This window comes from Columba livia, chromosome 1 (assembly GCF_036013475.1).
Source record: "Columba livia isolate bColLiv1 breed racing homer chromosome 1, bColLiv1.pat.W.v2, whole genome shotgun sequence".
Lineage (NCBI taxonomy): Eukaryota > Metazoa > Chordata > Aves > Columbiformes > Columbidae > Columba > Columba livia.
In genome coordinates, this window is record NC_088602.1 from 81,567,575 (window position 1) to 81,593,414 (window position 25,840).

Below are 25,840 nucleotides of genomic sequence, written 5' to 3' on the forward strand. Positions count from 1 at the left end.
AAGATTAGGTTGTCTCAGTAGACATATCTTCATGAGTTTTTATTAGAAAATATATATACCTGTACCAAAAATTTTAAAATGCATTCTGTAGTGTAGTGCAACAAAGCTATATTCTTTATCTTTTAAATTATCATCTGAATGGGTCAGCCTAATGTCTACGAAGAGATGGGGAAAACGAATAAAATAGTAACTTACGAGTAGCAAGATATATGTTCAGAATTAATTTGGCCTTGTTTTTTTTCTGTTCTCTGAACAGAACAGAATGTATTATAAATATTCTTGGGCTTTCCTAGAGCTTTGAAGCTGCTAATGTTGTTTAGAAGCATATTTTGTCTACTTTTGCAACTTTGAAATTATGTGACAGTAATAATTTTTTGCTTCAAAGTTAGTATCTTATTTATACAAGAAATCTGAGACCCATGCACAGTATTTGGAGTCATATGTTGAACTCCATAGAGACAGTTACTAACGTCTTTTTGCCATACCCTGGAAAATAAAAGTATTAATATGAGATGGGTCTACAGATGCAATAAATAACAATTCAGATAAAGAAAAATAGTTTCTCCACTGAAAATGGATTTTGTTATTTTCTTCTAGAGATTTATTTTGATCACATGTAGTCTATAAATGAAATAGCTGTGTTTGACAACAGACACTATTTGCTTTCACAGTTTAGTAGAAAATTAAGATTCTCTGCTAACTTTCATTTGAAGAAAATACGTAGTGAAGGTCAAATGCAAGACTTGGATAATTTCAAACTCTTTTTTTTTTTTTTTTTCCAAAGTATTTTAAAAGGTTCTGATTTATTGAAATGTGAATCAGGACTAAAAAGGGTAATATACAATTAAATACACAAAACCTATGTTTAAATAATATGAAAGTTGTGGCACAAACTGACAAAAGACAGGAAATTTAAAGTTAAGGCTGTAACTCTGGCTTTAAGTCATGTCATGGAAAAACAGAGAGCATTATGGATAGATTGTCAGCCTTAGCTTTCAATTTCCTGGCTTTTGTCAGTTTATGACACAACGTTAATTATGTTTAACATAACTTTTGGATTTAATTTCCTTGTCTGTTTTTCTGTAGCTTCTTCTTGTTGCTGGTGTTGACATAAGGGAAAATAAATTTAATTACAGTTAAGAAGGTACATGTTATTTAGTGGATACTTTTTTTTCTAAGTTTTACAGGTTTTGGCTGGTATAGAGTTAAATTTATTCATAGTAGCTTGTATAGGGCTCTGGTTTTAATCTGTTTTGGAAATAGTGTTGCTAACACAGGGATGCTTTAGTTACTGCCAAGCAGTGTTTGCACAGAGCCAAGACCCTTTCTGCTCCTTACCCGACACCACCAGTGGGCTGGGGGTGCACAAGAAGCTGGGAGGAGACACAGTTGGGACAGCTGACCCCAACTGACCAAAGGGTTGTTCCACACTACATAACATCATGCTCAGCATATAAAAGCTGGGGAAGAAGAAGGAAGGGGGGGACACTGGGAGTGATGGTGTTTGTCTTTCCAAACCACCATTATGCATGATGGAGCCCTGATTTCCTGGGGATGACTGAACACTTGTGTGCCAGTGACAAGTAGGGAATGAATCCCTTATTTTGCTTCACTTGCACATGCAGCTTTTGCTTTATTTTATAAACTGTCTTTTTCTCAACCCATGAGTTTTCTCAGTTTCACTCTCCCAATTCTCTCCCCCATCCAGCTGTAGAGGGAGTGAGTCAGCACCTGGGTGGGTCTAAGCTACCGGCTAGTCTTAAACCACAACAAACATTTATCAGGTATTTCTCAAAGCATAACATGGAAAGCCTGTGTTTAAATGTCCTGTTATTGGTAATGAAGAATTGCTAGGAATGAATTTTTTTTACCTACTTATTGAAGATAAGGGTCTATGTATTTTTTTCAAAAGCCTTTTACACTAAAAAAAAAAAAAAAAAAAGACAAAAAACCACTATGTATACCAATGACAAAAATCCACTATGTATACCAATTCTCAGCCTATTACAATTTTAAGGACAGAATAGATATCCTATACAAAGAAAAACTGTGGTTTCCTAGGTCTTATGACACTTTGTGTCATAATCAGTGAGTCGTGTTCTGCAACATAGAGTTTAGTGATTCCAGCCAACACAGTCTCATTGTACCAGGTAGAAAGTTTAACCAGGAGAGAAGTCCAGCCTTCCTGTCCCTGTAAGAGCCCCTGTAGAAGCTAATGGGGATGTCAAGCATATAGGAGCTCTGCTCTGAGTGAAAACTTCAGGACTAAGGCTGCACTTTCACTACTTTAATCTGTTACAATGAATGGATTGCAATCTCTTAAACGATATTGCTGTGCTGGTCAGTGTGTGAAATACTACCTGGATTGGTTATCACTTCTAAAAGACTGACATGTACATGGGGTGATTTACTTATGTCTCCTTAAAGTACAAAGGTCATAACATCAAAGGCACTTGGAGCACTGTCTTGTTACTAGAAATGTCACTGTATGACAGACTAAGAACAGACTTTACAGATATTTATGAGGGAAGTAGTGAAGGACAGGGATCTGTATCTTGTCTAACAAACATGACAATATGACATTTTGCAGGGGTTATGAATTTTTTTAAATATTAGAAAGTTGTAGGCTGCCCAGAGAAACAGAAGTTAAAATAATTTCATGCAATTGCTGCTGCTTCCCCTGGAAGCTGTTTATGTCCTTACGCACTGATGATTTCTAGTACTAGTTGGTACTAGTAGAGGGAAATACTTCCACACTCTGCTGAAGTAATTCTGCCCTCTACTTTTGTGTATAGCTCCATCTTGGTTCCCATATTTCAGTGGAAAACAGAACCATTAATTTTAAAGTACTTTTCATTACCAAAAGATAGATGTGCTTTTTATGTAGGTATTTAATTTATGCAGGATGTAAGGACATTTGTGTTAAGGACAATTGATTTTTACCTAAAGAAGGAGCCCCTAGGTACTGGCCATAAATTTGATCTCACTTGATGCACTCTTTGAAGTATTATATTTACCTTAGAGCTGAAGTCTTGTGTTGTGCTATCCTTAGAAACCTGGATATGCAACATAGTGACTTTCAAAACACCTATTCCCCAGGTTGCTGGCTCTTCAGGAGCTTATGTTTGGTGTGGCTGATGAGAAGCCCTTACATCCAAATCTGAACTATGAATTCAGAATAGAAATCTTTTAGGTGCATAAATAAATACATTTTCAAACTGTAAAAACTGACAACAGACTTTTGTCTTTTCTAGTTTGGCATTTTGTTATGATTAAATAAGACAACATTTCTACTTCAGTTACTGGAAATGGACATGCCAAATTAGCATTCCTTGAGGAAGGACAGATATTGGATCCTTGGTCTTGGTTGGAGGTTTTGCCTCTTGATGATTGCTTACGCCTGCTTTTGCTCTCCCTGTTCAGCAGGAAAATTCATCAAGTTTCAGTGACTTACAAATAAAACAGGCTTACATGGTCAGCTTTTTGTCTGACTGATACCAATTTTTTAAAATAACAGATAAGTTTCAGATTTAACCTGAGTTCACTTTAAAGCTGTATTTTGGTAGCTTACAGTTTCTGAAACAGGTGAAAATACCACAAACTGTGGGCATAGGTTTATAGTAAATCAGAAAAAAATATGCAAAGCCAGTAAAAGTAGATTACTTAAATGACTTTACTTGGTCCGAGTTGGAATTTTTCCTCTATTTCAGTCCTGGAAAAAAAATCTCTGTGAGAGACAATACTTGCAGGACTTCAAAACTATCTGTTTCCTGTAAGAGGTCAGGCAGCTTAATTGGTCTCTTTACTATTAAATACCTTTCAGTATATTTATTTTTAATAGCTAAAGTATTCATGAATATAAGAAGCATTGTGTCTATCTTAAATACAATAGAATTTTCTTTTGGATAATTGTGATTTTTCTCTATTTTAATTTAGTGAAATAATTTTGAATGACATGTCCAGAAGAAGATTCACACTCTTCTCACTAGTAGGTATTTGAGTAAATGACCACTGAAGTCAAAGGACGATTTCCTGTAGACTGGAGTGTGTCTAAGGTTGGGTCCAAAATTATTTTTTGTTTGCTGTTTGTCTCTCTGCTTTTGCATGCACTTTTTTTTTTTTTTTTTTTTTTTTTTTATACACTGCCCCTTAGATTCTCTAGTGTTTATATTCTGATTTCCATTCAAACATTCCCAGAAATCTAAGATATTCATAAGAAAATGCATGATTTTTTTAGGGAATAAATATTTGACTGGTAAGTTTATGTGAATGTATCGTTACATACAAATTAATTTTGAGGGGTTTTTTTTGTAACTGATAATGATAAAGCTCTCTGATGTGCTGTAAAGTACACTAGCATGGAAAGCTGCTTCTTAGTCACCACCATACATTATTTTCTAGAGAGCTATTCACTGAAACAGTCATTTTTATACTTTATCTGCTAGTTTTGTATGTTACCATATTTTTTTTCAATAACCCAAGACCTATGTGTTTAAAAATTAAACATTTCTCTATAAATGTTTTAGTGTGTGATCTCACGTGTTCTAGACTATAATTCTTATTTTATTTTACAGTTTCTCATTATTGCCAAGGTAGAGCTAAAGCTCCAAAGAGGAAGCTGTGCCAATAAACTGTTCAATTTTATGCCACCAACCTTTCTGCTTATAGTCTTCCTTTTAAAATTCATTATATACCACATTCAGCAGGACTGTGAACTGTTGCAATAAAAGCTACAGCTGTCTCTCCTTCTTTTTCTTCCTTTTGCCTTCTGCTAAATGTGTCCCAAATATGGTCAACAATGGTCTGCCTACCTAGGAAACAAGCATCAAAAGTCTCTTTTGTTTCGCTGCATTCCTCCTTTGCTGCCGAGAGGACAGAGTTTTATAGCACTTATAGCAGGGCAGCAGCAGCAGCAGTAGCAGCCACGGGGAAGACTGTGGGTCTTAATGTTCCATTAACACCCCCAATCGGAAACTCTCTGGGGTGGCCCCAGACTCCAGTGCCAGCAGCACCAGCTGCGCCAGCATCCATGTGGGCTGGTCTCTGCCCTTTTTCCACTTTTATGAGGAAGTCATTGTTGGGCCAAGACGGCCTGAAGGTGTCATCAAGCTGCCCTGGTGTTCTACCTCCAGAATGAGAAAGGGATAATGCCTCTGGCTGGGCATCTGATGGCACAGACATGACCAGCATTTTCATGGCTGGTGGTGTAACCTCCAACCTGTGATTTGGCACTGGGGACACATCAGCCCATTAGATCTGTTTGCAAATGTGTTTTTCTTCACCTGAGACTGGCTTGGTGGGCTTCAGATAAATTTCTGATATGAACAAGAAAAAGGCCTGGTTTTAGTACTTAGGAGAGCCCATCTAACAGCTGCTGATCTTCCTCTGTAATGTTACCTGGTTTATACTGACAACTGTACAGGAAAAGAAATTTTAAAGCACGGTTTCCCTTTGAGCACACAAGAATGAATTATTAAAATAACACTTTGTGAACTATATATTCTGTCTCATATGTATATTGTCTCAAGATGATCAACCTTTTTGTATTGTGACATGAAAGGAAAAAGTTTCTTTGATTCTGGAGAAAATGCAAATCACATTAAAAAAAAAGAAAGGCATGAGCTAGCACTCTTTGTTCTGTAGACAGGAGTTCAAAGAGACAAATGAATCTGCTTTCTACTCGTACAACCGTGATGTGGCCGATAGGATGTTTTGCCATCACTCCCTCCACCATGGAGCCTGTTTATTTCCATGGGTGCCTGACCTTGCAGTCCAATCCCTACTTTTTAGTAACTAAACGGTGTTATGTAATTGAAGGTGGCTGTACATTTCTTCTGCTTTTCTTTATGCATAATGAACTGGGCACAGAACTAATGATTAATAGAAAAAAGAAAAAGGTTTCATCCAGGCCAATCTCCTTTTTATGTGTCAAGGCATTATTGAAGAAGGTGAGGATGCATAGCTGAGGTGAAAAAGAGAACACAAGGAAAAACTGAAGACCTCATTTTAGAGGCAGCTTTTTTTGTTTGTTTGTTTGTTTTTTCATTTAATATAGTCTTTTGATTGTCTTTTCAATTCCAGTTTACCCAGTCATAATGTGAGATGAGCCATGGTTTATCATACCTGGTATTCTAAGGAGCTCTCATGCTGGAAACTTTTCAAGGTAAGTCACTACCTTGGCACCTAGAAAGTGGACATCACAGTACACTTCTTACATAAATTACAAGCTGTTAGCAGTTAAATTTCCTTTAAACCTTTTAATAAATGTGTACACAAAAGAAATACAGGGCATCATCAAACATGGTGCTTTTAGTATGTGAAATGCCACAGTAAGCAAGGAAAGCAGTAGAAAATGCACATGGGGGCCCGGTTTAAAGAAAGCAAGCTGCATCAGTGGAGTACCTGTCAGCTTTACATGGGTTTCCATGTAACTGGTAACTGGAGATGTTGAGATTGCCATGTCGTGACTAGCTCCTTCTTAGATTTATCTACTAGTCCTTGTAAAGAGACAGTATTGAATAGTGAAGATATTCTCTGTGTGTGGAGTTGGGATGAGCAGACAGGTAATATGGTAATAATGATTACTGTGTTTCCATTGATATGTAATCCTATTTACTGCAGTGAAAGTTTCCTGATACTCCTAGGTAAGACCACAGACCTTGACCTGTAACATGGGTATGCTTGTTTCAAGAGGCATGTACCACATATGTCTTCTATACTAAAAACTTTTAGATGTTACAAAATAATTAGTATTTTTCAAGATGAGCCTATGTGGTAAAGTAATAAAACACAATTAATCTACAGAAATGTCCAGTTTTAGATGGTAACTGAAAGTGAGGAAATATTTCATTCTTGGTTTAGGGTGAAAACAAATGAAAACAAATTTTAGCTGATTTCAAAAAAATTACTCACTATTCCCCGTTGTGAAAACTCACTACTAAAAGATGGTGTCTTGATCATTCTTAAGTACAGTGACCTACACCAGGCTGAGTATTTAGATGTGTACGTTAACAGCTATTAAACAAAACCAAAGATATGACACCATTTACCAGTTAAAATGAAGAAGATATTTTACATACAATTAACTTTATTTATAATATTAATTATGTTAGTAATTACTTCTTTAATTTTCAGTACTCTTCCAGTGGAAAACACTAAGTATTTGCCTTAAGTAAAATTTTTGTGCCATATTACTGTTTCTTGAATTTATGAAATGTAGTAATGAAGACACACTCCTTTGTTTATTTCAGGCTTCAGAATTTGCCTGTACCTAAGAGGTATTTCTTATCTCATAGTGCCATATCTCTCACCTGTCTTAGTGTTTAATTGCACGATTGCCAAGCACCATCAGCCATATAACCTTGATTAATCTAAACCTATTGTTTATGAAATTTCACATATTCATGCTGGAGAGGGCTCCATGCTCTAAAAAGTGAGAGATTATTTGGTGTTGTGTTTGTTATTTTATAGTAATAATTAGGAGATTGGTTGTTAGAAACCAATCATATAAGCACATAATGGTTTTGAAACTGATAAACATGTAGTTTATTTGTAAGTTGCTGTTCTAAGTTTATGATGCAGTCGGAAAAAAGAAAACAAACCCTAAAGTCTTTGCCAAAGAAAAACAGCCAGTCTTTGATTTTGCTGAATCTGTTCCATTTCAGAGTGCTTAGACCCACTGTGGGGAAATGTGCACTACCTGTAAGAGAAAAACATCACAAAATCTCATTCACCACCTAGACTTGTGCTACGATAAATTTATAAGTAGCTTGTTATCCTGAGTGCTCATTTTTACCACTATTCAGATGTAAAGTATTGAGTCAAATTATGGCTTACCTATTTTTCTTTTTTTTTTTTTTTCTGTTAAGTACCTGAAGCAATGCAAATAAGTTGAAAACCAGCTCTTTCCTGCAAGTTTTAGTTTTCAAGATTAGCACATTTGGTATCCTTTTCTTTGTTTATAACATAAGTACAGTAAATCTTTCAGTAAATTTCTCTTAAGTTTTTATGCCTTTCCCTATAACATGGAATTTGCAATACTGGCCCACTTTTTCCTTTTAAAAATGTAAAATCAAACCCACATGACTTGGAAAACATCACATAATTGTAAAAACATGTAGTAGTCCTTCCTTCTGTGATTTTTAAAAAGTTACCTCCAGCCTCTCTTATTTTCATAAACACTAGTAGAACAATTGTCTTGTATGAGGTGACAGAGGAGAATTGCTTTCTCAGGCTTCTAGGCAAAAATTACAATTAACATTTGCAAAAGGAAAGAAGAGGTAGAGCAGTATGATAGTAAATGATGGCAAATAGCCCTACCATGTTAAACTGAAATTGGGAAAGGATGTTAAATGGAGAGTCTTACTAAGGAAAAAGAGAACACACTTTATATAGCAAGATAAGAATTTATTATAAGTCTAATTAAACTCTTAACAGTTAAATCAAAAAAGCCCAAAGAGTTACTTACAGTCCAGTTGCAATGGTACTAAAGCCTGCAGCCAAATTATCTAATTAATGCAGAAAAATCTCTTTGATATTACAGTTTACATTATTTGCAAAAACTTGCTGCTATCCACCCCTTTTCCTATGGTGTTATGATCACCCTTGCCCTCTCCTCCTGATTCCAAAGGGCAAAGGTTCACCAGGGCAGGATATGAGGGGTTTTGGCAAGACATCAGTGTCCCGAGTACTTTTCTGCCAAGAGCAAATACTGTGGCAACCAAGAAGAGCCCACTCAAGTCCTGTAGCCCCATGTTGTCAGGTCAATAAAAAGTCTGGGGCCTTTCATTAGTATAATAAATGTAAAAAATTGCATCTACTGGGCTAAAAGAAACCTGCCAAATCTCCAGTCTTTGGCTTAATATCTAAATGTTTTAGTATTGACAGATAGGGTGGAGGTCTAATTGCAGGTGCCTGTTGTGTGCCATTTGGAGAAGAGTTTCAATTTAGAGAAAAAGGGGATTGTAATGAAATTTTGCTGATCTCTAACTGCTCTCCTTTCCCTCTTTTGAAAACTCCTGTTTCATTGATGCACCTGTCACAAAAATCAATCTAGCAAGAGATGCAACAAGGCTTCATAATCAGCTATTACAAAGCAGGGAGACTGAGCTTGGTGTCGCAGAAGAAGTTTCACTGTTGTCTGCAATTTAACTGGACACTCCAGAATGCTTCTCAAATATTACTTGTCCAGCTCCTTTACTCTCATCCTTCTTATTTTACACTCTAGCAGCCAATATGAAGTCACACAATGGAAAAAACAAAACAAAACAAAACAAACAACCAAACAAAACAAAACCAAACAAACAAAACCGTGAAACTATTATTTTACTGTCTGGTTTCTTTCTACTTTTTGGTCATTTGAAAGTCCTATTTGGTAAAATAATCACAATAGCAAGAAGGAAAATATTGGAGATCAGTGAAACTCTGCAGCTTAGGTAATAATCAAGAAAGCTTCCTGCTTTATTCTACCTGTAATGAATTTTGTTGTAGGTGTAAGCACCTGGTCCATGTCTTAGTGAAGTCAGCTTAACCCAAGCTGACTTTTTTTTCCTTCTAGATTTCTGTTAAACCAATGCAGAATTTAACAAATGCACAGGTGCTACTCTTGTTTGCTTTTACTTTCCCTCACATTGATGATAACCTCTGTACCCTTTAGATTTCATTAGCAGTGAGTAGGTTTGTTTCGTAACCTTGTAAATATTTTTAGATACCTCAGGGTGAATTAAAAATCTGTGTTTTGTGTGAAATGGTGGCTGTGTGTCACTGCTTATAGCACTGACAGCTTGACTACTGCAGCTGAAATTGCACAATATTAAAGATCTTCCAAGCAGCAATGAGCACCAGCAATAATCATAGACTGGAATTGTTTCTATTTGTTGCTTCTTTATGTAGAGATATAAAGTCAGGAACTGACAATCATATTATAATAATGTATGGTTACAAAACTCTCACTAAATGGATTTTTGTTTAACTGAGATCAGTATTTACGTGAGGGAGTGATGTCCAAATATTCTCATGTATAACTCTGTAGCTGGAAAAACACACTGGCTCATGTAATTCAGCGGTTCATGATCACATCTAGAAAAATCCACCATAGCTTTTTGTTAGAGGACAAATTCACAGAAAATGGGTAATATTGCTTACTAGAAATCCTGATGTTGAAAGGCTGAAATCTTTTAAGTGCATAAGTTATTTTAAGATCCAAGTACAATTTGAGAACAACGGCATAAATCTAATTTGACTATGTTACTCAGACAATATGAGAAACAAGCTTGTGGACTAAACTGTGACAATCACAAAAAGTAAGATGATGGTGTCAATGGGGCAATACTTACTATATACTTAGTACAGAGAAGTCAGTAAAGTTGGTATTTGAAAAAAATTATAATGTGATATAAACAAATTATCTAATGCAATAGTTGTGCAATATTTAACAAAACTTCCAGCAAAGTTAACAAAATCCAAGGTATCATCTGAAGCTATTTTGCAGATTTTTCCTGACATTCAAGGCTCCAGAAAGTCCAAGATCGTGTGATTGCTGGACCAACATGAGATTGGTGTTAACCTGATCTTGAAATATGTTGTGTCAGAAGCACATTTAGCAGAAAGAGTTCAGGTGCATATTACTATTTTACTCTCATTTTTTTTAACTACCAGAGAAAATTTTTGAGGTATTAGGAGACTTAAAGACTTACAAAATCTGTCATACAGAAACATTTTCACAGCCACAACTTTCTTCTTTATTTATTTGTTTGTCTGTTTGTTTGTTTTTAAAGGGATATTTCCTGACAAACAGCCTTTGAGTTGAGGACACCAGTGCTGCTTGTAGAACATTGCTTGTTTCTGTGTGAGCAAGAGTTGACATACCTATGAGTGGTCAAAGGTCTACACCTTAGCAAGTTTCTGCAACAGCAAATAATAGTCAAAGGCTCTAAGAAGTTGCACAGGAAAAAATATCAGTAAATTAGCAAATGAATCTTTGTAATTAATCTAGTTCTTCTACTTTGAGCTTGCTCTCTCAATTTCTCATGTTCTCTCTCTCTAAAAAAAAAAAAAAAGCTAAATGACTTTCTCAGTGACTATTTTGGCACTATTACATCTTCTCTTCACCCCGTAGGAGAGCTTTTGTCTTTAATTTTGGTGTATCCTGCTGTGGCTATGCTATTATCTATGGCAAGAGTTTTAAAACTACAAACATGTGGGGCTGGGGTTGCTGCATTTTGCTTTAACCTTTCAAAGTGGCTCTTTGATGCTAATATACAGCACCCCTGCTGTGCTTTTTTTCTTATTCTGACTTTCTTTTTTTTGTTACATTTTGCATGTGGAGCCTGAATGATTAATATTTCATCAGTTCTTCTGGGCAGCATGACACAAGGATGTGTTGCATTTGGCTTTTCTGGAGGTCTGTTGTCAATGAATTGTGACTAATAGCTGGAGCTGGACCTCTAATGGTTTCATGGGATCAAATAGAAACAAACAACTGTTTGCCACATCATTAATCTATAAGAAGTTAATTACATAATTTCCTCTTCATTTTAAAAATATTACCTTATCTACAGTGCGTAAGAAATTAGTGAGCACTATTTCAATCATGTATACCAGTGGCTTAATTTGATGTTTAATGTAAAATTCAATTTAAAATAGCATAGTTTAATTAATTAAATGATTTGTTGTAAAATGGAAGTGTTATAAAATTTTATGAAAAAATTATCTGTATATTTTCACTAGAGATGACATATGAAATAGATTCAAAAAAATATAATTTTTACAATTTTAAAACTTCTAAATAAAAAAGTATATATATATGCATATGTGTATACACACATACATGCATAAACAGCAGTCATCAGTAATACAGTCACCTTATCTGTAATATGCATTTGTTTTCATAAATGAAATTGAATGCAATATTTCATATTTAAGTTTAAATAATCTTGTTTTTACTAAGAAGTATCAGGAAAACTGCGTTGTAGAAGCTTCTGTATATGACCAGAGAAATTGTAACTTCTTTTTTTTTTCTTTTTTCCTAAAATTAATGCATGCTTTATGGATGCATATATTGGTATGTGATTCTTAAAATCAATTTTTCACATGCACATCCGATTGCATGCTTGGGTTAGCCTTGCAAGCTAGTTACAGTGGTGATGGTGGGTGGCAATCCAGAGAGAGATCAGAATGCTAAGATTACATCAGCACAAATAGGAGTTAAAAGTGGGGAATAAAATCAGCTTAGCTAAATCTGCAAGCAACTCAGGCTAGAGGGCTCTTTGATTATATTTCTATTAGATAACATATTTGAGCTGCAGTATAAATGGATAATCCACATAAGTGCTCTTATCAGAAGCCTTTGGCTCTTTATAGTTATCTCAGTAGGTTACCAAAACCTCAGTGATCACATTAACAATAAGCAAAACAGTTTATTGGTTTATTTGGTTTATTGGTTTACTAAGTTATATATACAAACATTTAGTTTTCTGTGGTCAATTTGCCACTGTTACAGTTACCTTTGTAAATAATTTTGCAGATCTTTCTGCCCATTATTTTCAAAACCTAAGGGAGTGTTTAACAGCAGCCTTGTACCCAGACTTAGCTGTGGAAGACTTAAAGAAACAAAGCAAACTGATCTCATATCAAGTATTGAGCACAAATATTTGAATGTGATACACTGTATTTTAATCTTTTAGAAAAATAAGGAACTTTGGAAAAATGAGAGTAAAAATATGTAATGAGTCTCACCTCAGAACTGTAATGAAACTTAATACTAATACAATGATAAAAGCTAGGTGTGGATGGCAAAACAATCCCTTTCCTGGAAACGGATAGGTGACCTGTTATGAAGCTGAGGAAGCATAGCCAGCTTATATCCCCTTTCATTGGTGAGGCTTGCTGTGAATAGATGAATAACACATTTCCCTGTGGAGCTCTTTGCCTGATAACTCTGCCCACCAGAATAGATTTGGACATGCCAGAGGCTGCCTCCAGTGCCTGGCAATACCGCTTTGTGTAAAGGAATGCAGTGCTGATGAAACAGGTATTGGGGCTGATATCTAAAGACATAGTAATGGCACTTGCAAGCTTCCCTTCACTGTTTCAAGTGCTTGCCTTTCCCTTTTTCTGGCACAGCCACAGTCATAAAATTCTTACTCAGGCTCTATTTCCATTCAATATTTGACCTGCTGAGAGCACCAATTAAAGTCAACTGCAGTTGAGTTTTCAGTTTGGGGAGCTAAATGCAAGAAATGTGTTGAAACAAACAATGCATTTTATTAGAGCAAGAAAAAAATCTAATCTCATGTAATGTATTCTGCCATACGTTTGCTGCACTATGACTGCAAGATGAGGCTTCAGATCTGTCTTGTTCCTGACCTGGGCTTAATCTGAACATTCAGTATAAATGTGTATAAAACTCTATATCTCATTACTAGTCTCCTGTGTTTCCCCTAAACAAATACAGTGGATTAAAATGCAAGTTCATTAGGTTAAAGTGCTTAATTATCTTAAAACTCATAGTGTAAGAGTCAGATGTCAGGATTTGATTAGCACTGCAGGGAGGCTCTGTAAGGAGCAAAATGGAAATAGCCATTGTCCTAGTATAGTTAAAATGCTATAAATATGTAAATAAGAACACAAATATGGGTCTAGATACATATGCAATATTTCTTAAGTCTCAAATGAAATAATTAGCATAAATTATTTTGATGTATCCCTATCTCTGATCCTTAATTATATCAATGCTACATTATTTAGTATTCCACGACAACTAGTCATAATCACATTCCTTTCAGTCTTGTTTACTGCCTTCTAAACTTATAAAAGTGTTTTCTATTTGTGTGAAGTGTAAAAGAAAAATTAATATCATTTATTATTGTTCTTTAATGCCCCAAGTTATAGAGTTCTGGAAGTCTCCCACAAGGTTTGGTAGAACGAGGAATTTTTACTTACAAAGACTACTCTAAAATGTTTAATGAGCTATCATCCAAGAGAGAAATGGAAACACTGTGCCTTAACATAAGACAGCAAAATTGTGTTAAAGCAGTCAAGGGATCTTTATTTTCACCTTCCTTGTTTAACTGGCTTTCTTTACTACTCAAAAAGACTTAGTGTATAGGAAAGACAGCAGAAGCTGTTTTCAAGGTGAGAAAGACCTATGATCAGTGTGCTGTAAAGGTTTCTTTGCTAGGTGCATATCAGAGGAAATGGGCTTGATGGTTTTCAGTGCACTGTTTGAAAATCAGTCCCTCCAGTAAGAGGAAAGTGTCATGCAAACCACCAAAATCCACAATCAGCTTTATTATTTTCTTCATATTCTTGAAAAAGAATAGGAGTCCACCTACTCAATAGCAGTAAACAGGAAATGAAGTTAGGGTTGTTCAGCCTAGAGAAGAGAAGGCTCCATGGAGACCTCATAGCAACCTTCTAGTACCTAAAGGGGACCTACGAGAAAGCTGGAGAGGGATTTTTTACAAGGCCAGGCAGTGACACAATCAGGGGTGATGGCTTTAAACTGAAAGAGGGTAGATTTAGATTAGATACAAGCAAGAAATTCTTCATCTTGAGTGTGGTGGGGCACAGAAACAGGCTGCCCAGAGAAGCTGTGGATGCCCCATCCATGGAAGTGTTCAAAGCCAGGCTGGATGGAGCTTTGAGTGACCCAGTCTAGTGGAAGGCGTCCCTGCCCATGACAGAGGGACTGCAACTAGATGATCTTTAAAGTCCTTTCCAACCCAATCCATTCTATGATCCTATGAAATTGAAAATTATAATTAGATTGATCTTGAACTTGCATGTCCATTAAGTTTTTTTTATTTGTCTATTTTTAGCTTCAAGGGGCAGCTAAGTCAGGCAGTAGCTATATTTCTTCTGTGTTATGGCTCTTTTTCTCTTAAGGACATTATTCTTAGGGCGTTATTTTCTCTTAAGAGCTTGACATATTATTTTTTTCTAACACAAGATGAAACCTGTCACATAGTACTGAATTGAAAGGTTCCTAATAGATGCAGTCTCAGATGTGCAGGTAGTTGCGGTTTACAAAGGCCAAGGCAATGAGAACTAAGCATGCCTTTGGAAGATGTAGCAATGCTTATCACAAACTTTAGTTTGTGCCAGGCAGTGCTGCATAAGAATCTGATGTGATTTTGAGATGAAATATTTAATCTCTTCCCTTTGGATGCCCAGTGTGATACACAAATATTCATGATGGATCTGCTCTGCTGAGGCTGAGGTATTTAATCTGTAGTTTGCTGCAGAGTTTTGAGACCTGTTAACAGGGTGGGGTTTAGGGAGCAACCTTCCAGCCTATTTCAGTCCCAAGTGTGACAGCTTTGCTGTAGGAATATTTCACTTGCATCTCTCTCTCTCTCTCTTAAATGACACTGTAATCAGATTTTGTACATGGCATCAAAATGGTTCCGTAAATAGCTGGGGCAAAATCCTGCCCCAGGGAAGGAAGTATCAACATTGTTGGAGGGAATGACAGTCAAATGAAAGTATGTGGGCAGGTCATCTCCAGGGCAGAATTCAGAAGGCAGAGCTACACCTGATCAAGCTTCCTTATACAAGTCACCAGCACCCGCACATGGGTTTGTTCGGAAGTGAGACAAGAGTCATCGGTTGAACAACGGTTGTAGCAGCAGGCAATAATTAATCCTTTGGAGAATAGCGACTCTGCAATACTGATGTCTTTATGCCTAGGAAAACAAACAAACAAACAAAAGCACAAAAACAAACAAACAAACAAAACACAAACCAAAGAAAAACACAAAGCAAAACCAAAACCAATCATCCAAACAACAACAAAAACAAACAAACAAACAAAACCCCCAAACAAAACCAACATTTTCTGTCAAAACCTGGTTTTGGAAGAAAATCTAACTGTTTTGATTGCGTCTAACCTTATGCAAGCTTCAGTTTCTGCTTTGAGACCCTGTATCCTCAAGTTCTATCTTGAACTGATGACTGTCTGAATTTTCTATCACTGATCCTAAAGTGTGTTCATGCAGACATACTGCTGTACATGTATTAACCCCTGAGTTTCTGTGGATGTTTATAATTTTGCTCTCCTTCTTCTATGGTAGGAAAGGAAAAAACAGAAAAGTACAAGCAGTGAGATGGTTAACTGGCTCCAAGACAGATGTTCGTGTTGCTCTAATTTTGACCAAAGTACATTGGCTTCCTGTGAAGCAAAGGATTGATTTTTAAACATAGTATTTGCAGACCAAGCAGTGTGTGGCTCAAGTCCAGCTCTCTTGAAAGACTTATTAACAGCCCCTCACATTCTCTTTGTTCTTTTGAAAATGATCAACTGCTTCAGACACCTACTGTAGCTTCCTGCAGTTCATACACTAGAATTCTTTTAACGGTCTCTTCTCTATTGAACATTTATGCTTTAATTTTAGATGTTTTTAGAACATTTTTAATGTTCTTCATTTGTTAGTTGCAAGAAGTCACCGCATTTTTTCTGTAAACAAGAATTTGCTTACAATTTCTTAGATGATGCTTTTCTGTTGGATCACAATCATTGGATTTTGTGTTCTAGTTCCAAAACATACTTTTAAGTAATCCTTTTAGATCAAGTTTTAAAAATGGTTGTGAATACTATAATTAGTATTTTTATGTTATTATTTCATTTATGTATATTTTGTATATTAGTACTGGTTTTGTGAACAGCTTTATATAATTTCCAGGCATTTCAGTATTAATATTTACCATTTTCCTCTGACACATGCCATAGCTTTACGACTAGTAATAAAAGAAAAACAACTGAAGCAGGTTTTTATGAGCTACAGCAGGCCCTTGCAAAGTGACGCTTGCACTAGATTTCCAGTACAGAGTGGCTGACAATTTCTCCAGTCAGTGCAAGTCAGGTTGCACACTTAAGACAGTAGGATGAGGCCTGCTAAGAAGCTGCTCTAGAGGTAATATTTAAACCAGCCTTGTTTTTAATGGGATGTTGAATGCAATAGAAGTATGTGTCTCTAAGAAGCAACTTCTAGGTATTTGCATGTTTGGTTATAAATCTATTGCTTTTTTATGTATTAACAAATTTATTTATGTATTTATATGTAAAAGAAATTATTCTCTTCCCTTAATCTTTACCTGTGCTGACTGCGTGCAATTGTCATCAACTGCGACAGTGTAAAGGCAGAATAGGTCCATTTAGCTTTCTATTTCGATTTCCAAATGACAAGTATTACTCCAGAAAACATTTCATTTAACATTTTCTAAACTGAAATCTGTAATTGAGTACATATATATTTAAAGGGGTGTTTGGTCCCATATAAAAGTTAAAGCAAAACCTAATAGAAACACAAAACTTTCATCTTTCTACCACTAATTTCCTGAGTTTCCTGTTTTGCATGAAATGTTTAAACAATAATCTAACATTACAATGACATTCACTTCTTACTTCCATAGACAGGGTTCCTTGTGTTATCACTTTTTGCACGTTTTAAGCAAATTGATTGTAGTTTACAGATGGTGAGAATCAGCCTTGAGGAAGGGGTCATCTACAGGAAAACACAAGAAGGGTCATGTTGCCACTCTTTCAGATCCAGTGTTATTAATATTAGCTAATGTCTTATTTAAATGTCCTCCAAAATAGAATTGTTCTTATCCTGAAGAAAGAAGTGCTGTTAAAATTTCAAAGCAACTTACCATGTTTTTCTAAGTAGTTCTCCTAGGACTTATGCAGCTGTACAATATTTTTATCGCATTCTTTTTATTTTCTTTGATTTCCACACATAGATTTGTAGAACATGAAGAAAAAGTGTCTGAGAAACTGAAGACTGTCATGGACTATCCTATGGATAAAGAGAGCTGCTAGCCTTTATCTAAGACTCCAGTGATGGTTTTAGAAAGAAATTCTCAGGGTGATCTCTTTTCTGTCTTATTTTTTTTCCATTTTTGTTTCAGAAAGTAACTTTTCGTCTTTATAACCAGCGAAACTGGTCTCATTTTATCACAATTTAGATCCTATAATTCCTTGCAGCAGACTCAATCTGCAGTGTGTTATGTTTGACATACTTGAGTCAGAACTTAAATTAAAACTTTCCTCCCTGTTTAAGAAGGCAGAGAAATCTACTGGCATAAATTGACTGAACCTTACTGCCTGGATTAAAATGTCACTTCTTTAAGACTCAGTAGTATCAATGTGCAAAATACCACCATGATGGACTGTAATAGAACAAAATGTTCATAGTGTTCCTAGTTTTCTTGTCAGTTTTATGGCTTTTAATTTCTTACTGAATTGTAAAATGCTACGTGTGATTCAGATTATTTTTTTCAGAATGCTGTGAGAACGGTGTTTCAAAGCAGTATTTACTATATTTATTTTTATTATTTTACAGTAAATGTAGAAAAACTTGAAAATAAGCAGTAAGAGAAGCATGGACAAACATCACAGCTGTTTTACAAATCAGAACCATTATGCTTACACTTTTGCTGAAATAGGAATAATTAAGGGAAAGAACAGTTACGATTCAGCCTATAAACATCTTTTTGTGGTGATTAATCATTACAAAAAATAGATAGGCATAATTTTCATACCAGTGTACTTAACCATCCTTGTCTCAGGGAAAATTACAAAGGAAATTTAAGTATTTTTTAAAGTACGATGAGACGTATCACACCCTTTTTTCTACCATCTAATAAGGCTCTCCAAAGACCGTGATGTTGGGGAACACTAGAGGTATAGATAAAGCACATTTAAGCGTATATTTGCAGTAAAGGATAAAGAAGGCAAAACAGAGATTGATTCACACAGTAAAAAGCCTGAGCTTTGGCTAGAGAGGTATTTCTGCAGGCTATGCAGTGGCTACAGCTCTGCCAAAAATTATCACCTGCAGAAAATCAGACTTTGTAAGTTCTTTAAAAAGTAGGACATTTTTTGCCCTGCAGCTTTTTTTCTTTCAGGAGGGAGAGACAATTTCACAAAGCATAGATCATTTCTGTGTGTGAATACTTGCTAAAGTTAAAATATCTCCCAGCACTTATGTCCCAGGGCAAGGCAATTAAAGATTCAGATGTCTACTGCCTGAGTGCTGCAACATCTATTATTTTAGGTACTTCTCCTTAATGGCACCTGAAGTTGAGGATTAAATGACTAAGCAGTGTAGCCCATACAGATTCATGATGTTTAGGTCTGTCTGCAGGTCTTGGGCACCACCGTTAGATGACATCTTTAGTAACATGTGCTATTCACTGCTGGACACAGGATCCTAGAGAAAATAAATCCTTGGCTACAGTCACTGTTAATGGACAGAGCTGTTATTTTACTCATATGACCTAGCTCTGCCACCCCCATAAACTGAGAAAACCAGACAAAAATAACAGAAAAACATCAAACTAAAACAAACCAAAACACACTGAAGTGCACTTTAACCTCTCTCCTGAGCACCTCAGCCAAGACTGATCCCTGCCCTCTCCATGACATATCCACAGCTATAACTGTGTATCACATTTCCCTTTAAAATGAAAACACTGTTAACAAAATGTGATGGTTGTGATTATAACCATACGTATTTTATACATGTGAAGTAGTCTTTACCTAATTTCATAATGGTTAGACTATTTGCTCAGGAAGTAGAAAGTTTTATTTATCCTAGAGTTCCCCTGCCCCATTTCTAATTTCAAAGTTGTTCTAGCATCAGGGCACAAGTGAAGCTGGAGAAATGGAGGCATTCCCCGTCCCCTTCCCTCCAGTGCCACTCAAACACCATTTCCAGCCCATGCTCAGCATACTTGGGAGGAAGGAAAATTGGCTAAAACCCACTTGCTTTGCACTGACTAATGAGATTTGCCCCCTACCGTCCCCACCCCATGTAATATATTATTGTCTTACTGAAGCTCAGTCACATATACGAGTGTTCCATGTTGAAATGCTGGTAGAAAATATGATTCCTCCCATTAAATATTTTCTAGTTGATGATTATAGTGGATTCTGAAGAATTATGTAAGTTTTAGGTTTTACTTTTAATTTGAATTTCAGTAACTAGCGTAATACAAATATGAATCTCATAGGCAGTTCAAAATATATCCCTTTTTGAACTCTCAAGATAGAAATAAACACTATAAAATAATATCAGCTCGCTAAACAAAAGTCTTCCTTGATTGATATCACTGTGAAGAAATAAAATCTAAAAGCTTCTGTGTGAAAATTGAAGGGTTAAGTATTCCAAGTATTTATGCATATATGTTCAGGTGTGTACGTGTATGTATATAAATGGAGGAAAATATGGATTATTTGGCTCACAGCATTTTGTAGTCCCTCATATGAATCTCGTGGTGAAACGTGTTAAGCTCAGAATTCTTAAGTGTCTGCATCCACAAGGCTGGAGAAGCATTTGAAGAAACAATTCTTCAACAAAATTCTTTACAGACAGTGTTCTTGTGGGTAACCTTATCTTCTTTGATGTAAAAACAGAAAGCTTGCAAGATGCAATGGTGTTGCAAAAGTCACTCCAGACTAGAAGATAATAAAACTGACACTAATGTCCCATCAAATTCATTGGTTTTGTACGAAAGTCAGAAGACTTGCAGTGGCATTAGAGTATAGCAATGAATGAGAAATAAGGAAATAAGGCAAGCACAATATTTAGCTAAATTTTGGAAAACTAATTTTAATTTGAATCTCTTGAGAGCAGGATAGGAAGTCACATATAATCATAGGAATTAGCATGACACGAGACATATAGAATGAGTGAGGCATAGAATTAGCATACAAGCATTTTTGGGAAGGTGAACCAGCAGCAAAGTACTAGGTGACAGAGTACTTCAGGTGACAGGAAAAAAACCCTGTATGCAAAAGAATGAGACGAACAATTTTTGGGACAGTTTCAGAAGACAGAAAACAAGCAGAAAGGAAGCAAACAGCAAAGGATTCAGGGCTTTGTCCCATAAACCTTCTGAGGTTGCTGGTATTGTTTTGAACAACATTTTGAGACCTTTATCAGAGATCGCTATCTCTGAATTGAAGCCACTGGCAGTAAGGGGAGGTTGTTTCCTCTGATAGGATTGACATTATGGAAGTTGTACTGAGTGAGCTTTTTCCACCATAAATAGAACATTCTTGCTCTTTCATACAGGAGACAGAAGAGATATCACTTGCAGCACCATGTGCAATTCTTGTTGCCTGTGTTCAGGAAGTGAAAATGTAACAGAATGATTGAGAAAGTTGGAGCCTTGCTTATAGGGGCAATGAAAGGACCTAGCAAAATAAAAGCAATGTTTAAATGTATAAAAGACAAGCATGGAGCAGTGGAAAATTCTTCTCAGCCAAAAGATAACACTTGTCAAAGGACAAATAGAGATAACCTTAGCATACATGAATTTATGAGGAAAATCATAAACAGCTTTCAAATCCTCAGAGCAATGAGACAGGAAAAAATAAGTGCTGGGAATTAACTGGCTATAATATTAATTCTGTTGCAGGACTGCAGAAGGGAGTGTCTGGTAAACTCGTCTAAAACAGGAGAAGGTCCCTTTCAGCACGTCTCCTGTTTTCTGGATAGTCTGAACTTGCAGCAGGGTTTTTCAGCTCAATACTTTGGAAATCCCCATTTCATCTTTCAGCAAAAGTGTCTGTCTTTGCCTTCCCTAAAGCTGAAATGTATCTGTTTGTGTTCAAGTATGTAGACTTGACCACTTGACCACTTTTGTGTGAAGAAATCAGTGCACTGATCATAATTTATATGTATATAAGTGTATTTTCTTTGCATGGATTACAAGCACATTCTGTAAGTAGATTTTCAAAACATTCAATGAGTGTTTAAAGGCTATTTTCAATAGAATTTGCATTCTCTAAAATAACCCGTTATTTAAATGTAAACTTTGAGTAAATCCTATTTTTATAGGTTGTTATTAGTAAAACATAAGATTATTAAGGGCTTTTTAAATATTCACATAATTTCTTTCTACTGACATACTAATTGAATAACAAGATTACTAAGATAACTACTGTGTTTCCGAAGTTGTTACCTCTGTCCAGCATATTTCTGATTTCATTGGGATGTTGTTGATTAAAATGGTTACAAAGTAATTTATGCATCACAATGAATTTTATTCACAGGGAATTGCAATGACAACTATATTACTGAAGCACTGTCTTTCTGTAAGGCTTTTAATTCAACCTTTAATAATGTAACCACATTCTTAAATAAGCAAATGTATATTCAATTATAAACATTAAAGGAATGGGTGTGGGAGAAATGGAATATTGCTATTGCATACTTGGTTATACAAGCAAAAGGTCAAACCTTCATTATCACTATATTCTCTTTGGGAATTTGAGGGATGTTATGTTATTAGGAAGATAATTAACATTACAAAAAGATTTATTTTTAAACTGATTTTTCTTCTAACAATTTATTTTCATACTTGACACTGTGGAAAATATCTTGTCACTTACATGTAATATTTTAACACATTTTTATTATGTATATTTTTGTAGTGAGACTGTAACAAGATAAAAATGGAACTATAGTCAATTCATTCCTTTAACACTGGACTGCAATGAATTTAATTTCCTGAAAATTGTATAAAAAATTTAAAAAGTCATTGTCAAAACTCCTGTTTTTCCAAGTGTTTCCAAGTATTTCCAAGTGTTTCCAAGTATTTCCAAGTGGAGCACAGTGGAAAGAGAAAATTAATTTCACCCTACAGTAACCTTAATTCTCCAGACTTATGGACTTCTCCATGTGTTGTTTTTCTTGCACAGCCTTATGCCTTTGTTTACTCTGCATTTTTAACCTGTATTTACATGGCCTTTGTTGTTAAAGTCCTGAAGCTAACAAACACCTGACAGCTGTGCAGCAGGTATTGCAACCCTCTTCAGTGCCCAGAAACACATCATGTAGTGCACATCCATCAAACTGGCACATGAAGAACCCTGGGAAGGATTTTGTGTCTTAATGAAACTTTGACAACAGTAGAAGTGCCTTCAGAGATTTGTCCCCAAGTGTAACATGGGAAAAGTTAACAGATTGGTTCCCTTTCTAATTTATCATTTGTCAAGCTTTCAGGTATATATACTTTAATCCTGAATTTTTCATTCTCTTGTATTCTGGACTTAATTTCCACACTGTGTTATGTCAAAACAAGAATAAATCATTATAAGGGAGTGGGTTTTTTTTTTGTTTGTTTGTTTGTTTTTTGTTTGTTTGGTTTGGTTTGGTTTGGTTTGGTTGTTTGTTTGTTTTTTTCATTTGGGCAGCTATAGCTCTTAAATGTCAACTTTTCTAGTTTTCTAAGTAAATAGACTGGATTAAGTAAAATCACATAAATCAATCACTAGTTTTGGTTTTGCTATCTTTAAAAAATGTTTGTAAATTTGTGAAACCTTTCATTTCAGAATATTTTAATTGTTTTAAAAAGTCTTCTTATGACACTGTATCTCATCATGACACAGATTTAAAAGGTACAGAAGTTCTGAAAAGGACTGAAAAAAAATCTTCAGTCTGGCAAAAAGCTTGAGAGTCTCACCAAACTAAAAAAATAAAATAACTGTAACATTTTATTTTCAAAAAAAATGCTATAGACAACTTCTAAAAGAAAAGCTAAAAAATCTTCTCATTATCATGCAATTTTCCGAAGTGTAAGAGTAGATGACATTGTTTAAGATAAAATTTATAAAGATGTTAAACTCTAATAGCAACAAAAGGCTAAGCTAGCAAATCTGTTTACTTATGTAAAAACTGTCTCTGCTCTTTTGTCCTCACTAGGAACTGTTCATGTAAGGTTTAGACGTGATCTTAAGAAAAAAAGAAAACATAAACCCCAGAGAGCCCATATCCTTTATTTAGACTTGTAAATAAGCAAAGAAAATTTCAAAATTTCTGTTCTTGCTGTCAGTCCCTATTAGCGTCCCTCAAATGTCTGAAACACTGGTCAGGTACGTAGTATCTGAATATGAGTTGAATATGAGCTTAGAGTTTTATTCTTGTTTGTTTGTTTGTTTGTTTGTTAATGTGTTGAAACATACATGAGCAAACTTAACAGACTTGAAGGATGTGGTTAATTATTATACAAAATATTGATGATAATTTCCCAGAAATAAAAAATGTGGTTAAATTTTGAAAACTCTGCTTATTGTGTTTTTCATACTAGTGAACTTCAAGAAAAATGATACTGTGAGATAAAATATTGTTTTGTTATTAACAGTAAAGAAAAGCAAGTATATTTACGCTTTATGCCTTCAAAGTATGTGATATGTAACTTCCTTAACAAGTCAGCCAGTGCTACAATTCCTTTGAAATCTTGGTATTTCCTCCTCTGTTTTTCTTCTCACTACCTCATTTTCCATTATTTTCTCCTAGGGCTTTTCTCCTTGTTATTCTCATCTCTGCTTTTCCTCTTTCTGTTCACTTTCCTTCACTGCCTCTCATTTTTCTGTTTCCCATTTGAGTCTGTTTTCTCTACATTTTCTGTAAATGTTAAGCCTCTCATCCTCCACTTTCCCTTTGGTTCTTGCTTGTATTCCCTTTCACTTCACTCTCAAAATTTCTTCAGTTTCTGTTTCTTTAATTAGTCTCTTTTTTTTTTTTTCTTCTACTCTCATCATCTGCCACATTCACATACACTGCATTTTCTTGCCTTACCCATGTGTATCCTCTGTATGGGGTCTCAGTGAAGGTTTTCTTTTGTTTTCTCTTTGTACTCTGCTTTGGAGTCAATCACTGTAAACACTGCAGATATCATGAAGAGCAATTTTGGAGGCAATTCCACAATCATTTTAGAAGTAATCCCAGCATGCTGGTTTCCCATGCATAGTTATGTGTGTCTGTGTTCAAGATACACACATGATTATATGTCTATCTCTGTGGTGATGTCCCATTTATACAATAACACTGCATTTTTACCATTTATGCATGATGGAGATTCTGGCCAGTGGGATCCTTTAGCAGATAAAAGTACCTATAATATATGAACTGTTTTAAAGAAACTTAGCCCTTAGACTAAGTAAGTGGAATTTAACCAGCATTTTTCTTGTCCTTTTATATTTTTAAACAATCTGTTTGAATATAGTCAAAGAACAGAATAAACACATTTCATATTTTTTCTTTATATTTTGAATTTTTTTTTCTCAGAAAGTTATTGGATGACAGCATTTATGTTCTGTGCTTACTGATGAAATATTTTCTAATGCTTGGCTAGCCAGTAATGCAAGACTTCTCCCAGGAAGGGGAACTGTGATGTTATAATGCCAGATCTGCAATTAGAGTCTGTGTTCCAGACTCTAAGTCAGGTTTTAAAGCATTTTAAAAGTTCAGGCATAAATGTTGCCAAATATGTCAGAATATTGCATTGGGGAAAGGGAGAAAGTTCTTGGCTTTTTCAGGTAGAAGCAAACTTCTCCAGTGGTGTGTAGCATAAAGGAAGATTAGTTATTCTGAACTGCTGAGGTTGAATGCAACTTGCTTCAAAAAGCATCAAAAGAAAGTTATGAATGATCTGGTTGACTAATGAGTAATAACTCATCTGTGCTAGGAGGACCTCGGGCCAGTAGCAATGCTAAAATTTTGTCCAAGGTCAACAGTAAAATTCAGGCCTCTTAGATGACTGTTCTTCCTTTAAAAAAACAGGAATAGAATATCAACAGGTTCATGTGACAAGCTTTTCCTGCTACAGATATGATGGTTATTGCAATTTTACTAGGGAAATGCTTGAGTGTGTACCACATTGCTGTATGTTTGCTATTTCACTCTGCAGGAGCAAAATCCATTAGGCTAACAACGTTTACGTTGGCTGTTATACTTCATAAGTGCTTTTTTCTTAACATAGGTTATGACAGCAAAATACTAATGAAATAGAGGAATCTCAAGTTAGATGTAAGATTAAGATATTCCAT

The 25,840-nt window shown here is 35.4% G+C and overlaps 1 long non-coding RNA gene across 1 annotated transcript; it reads left to right on the forward strand.

The window, feature by feature from the left end:
• Positions 1-3,857: 3,857 nt before the first annotated feature.
• LOC135578344 (uncharacterized) lies at positions 3,858-24,817 on the forward strand. The gene is made up of 3 exons (XR_010469857.1): positions 3,858-4,055; positions 6,082-6,163; positions 21,427-24,817. It is a non-coding gene; the product is annotated as an uncharacterized LOC135578344 (long non-coding RNA).
• Positions 24,818-25,840: the final 1,023 nt, after the last annotated feature.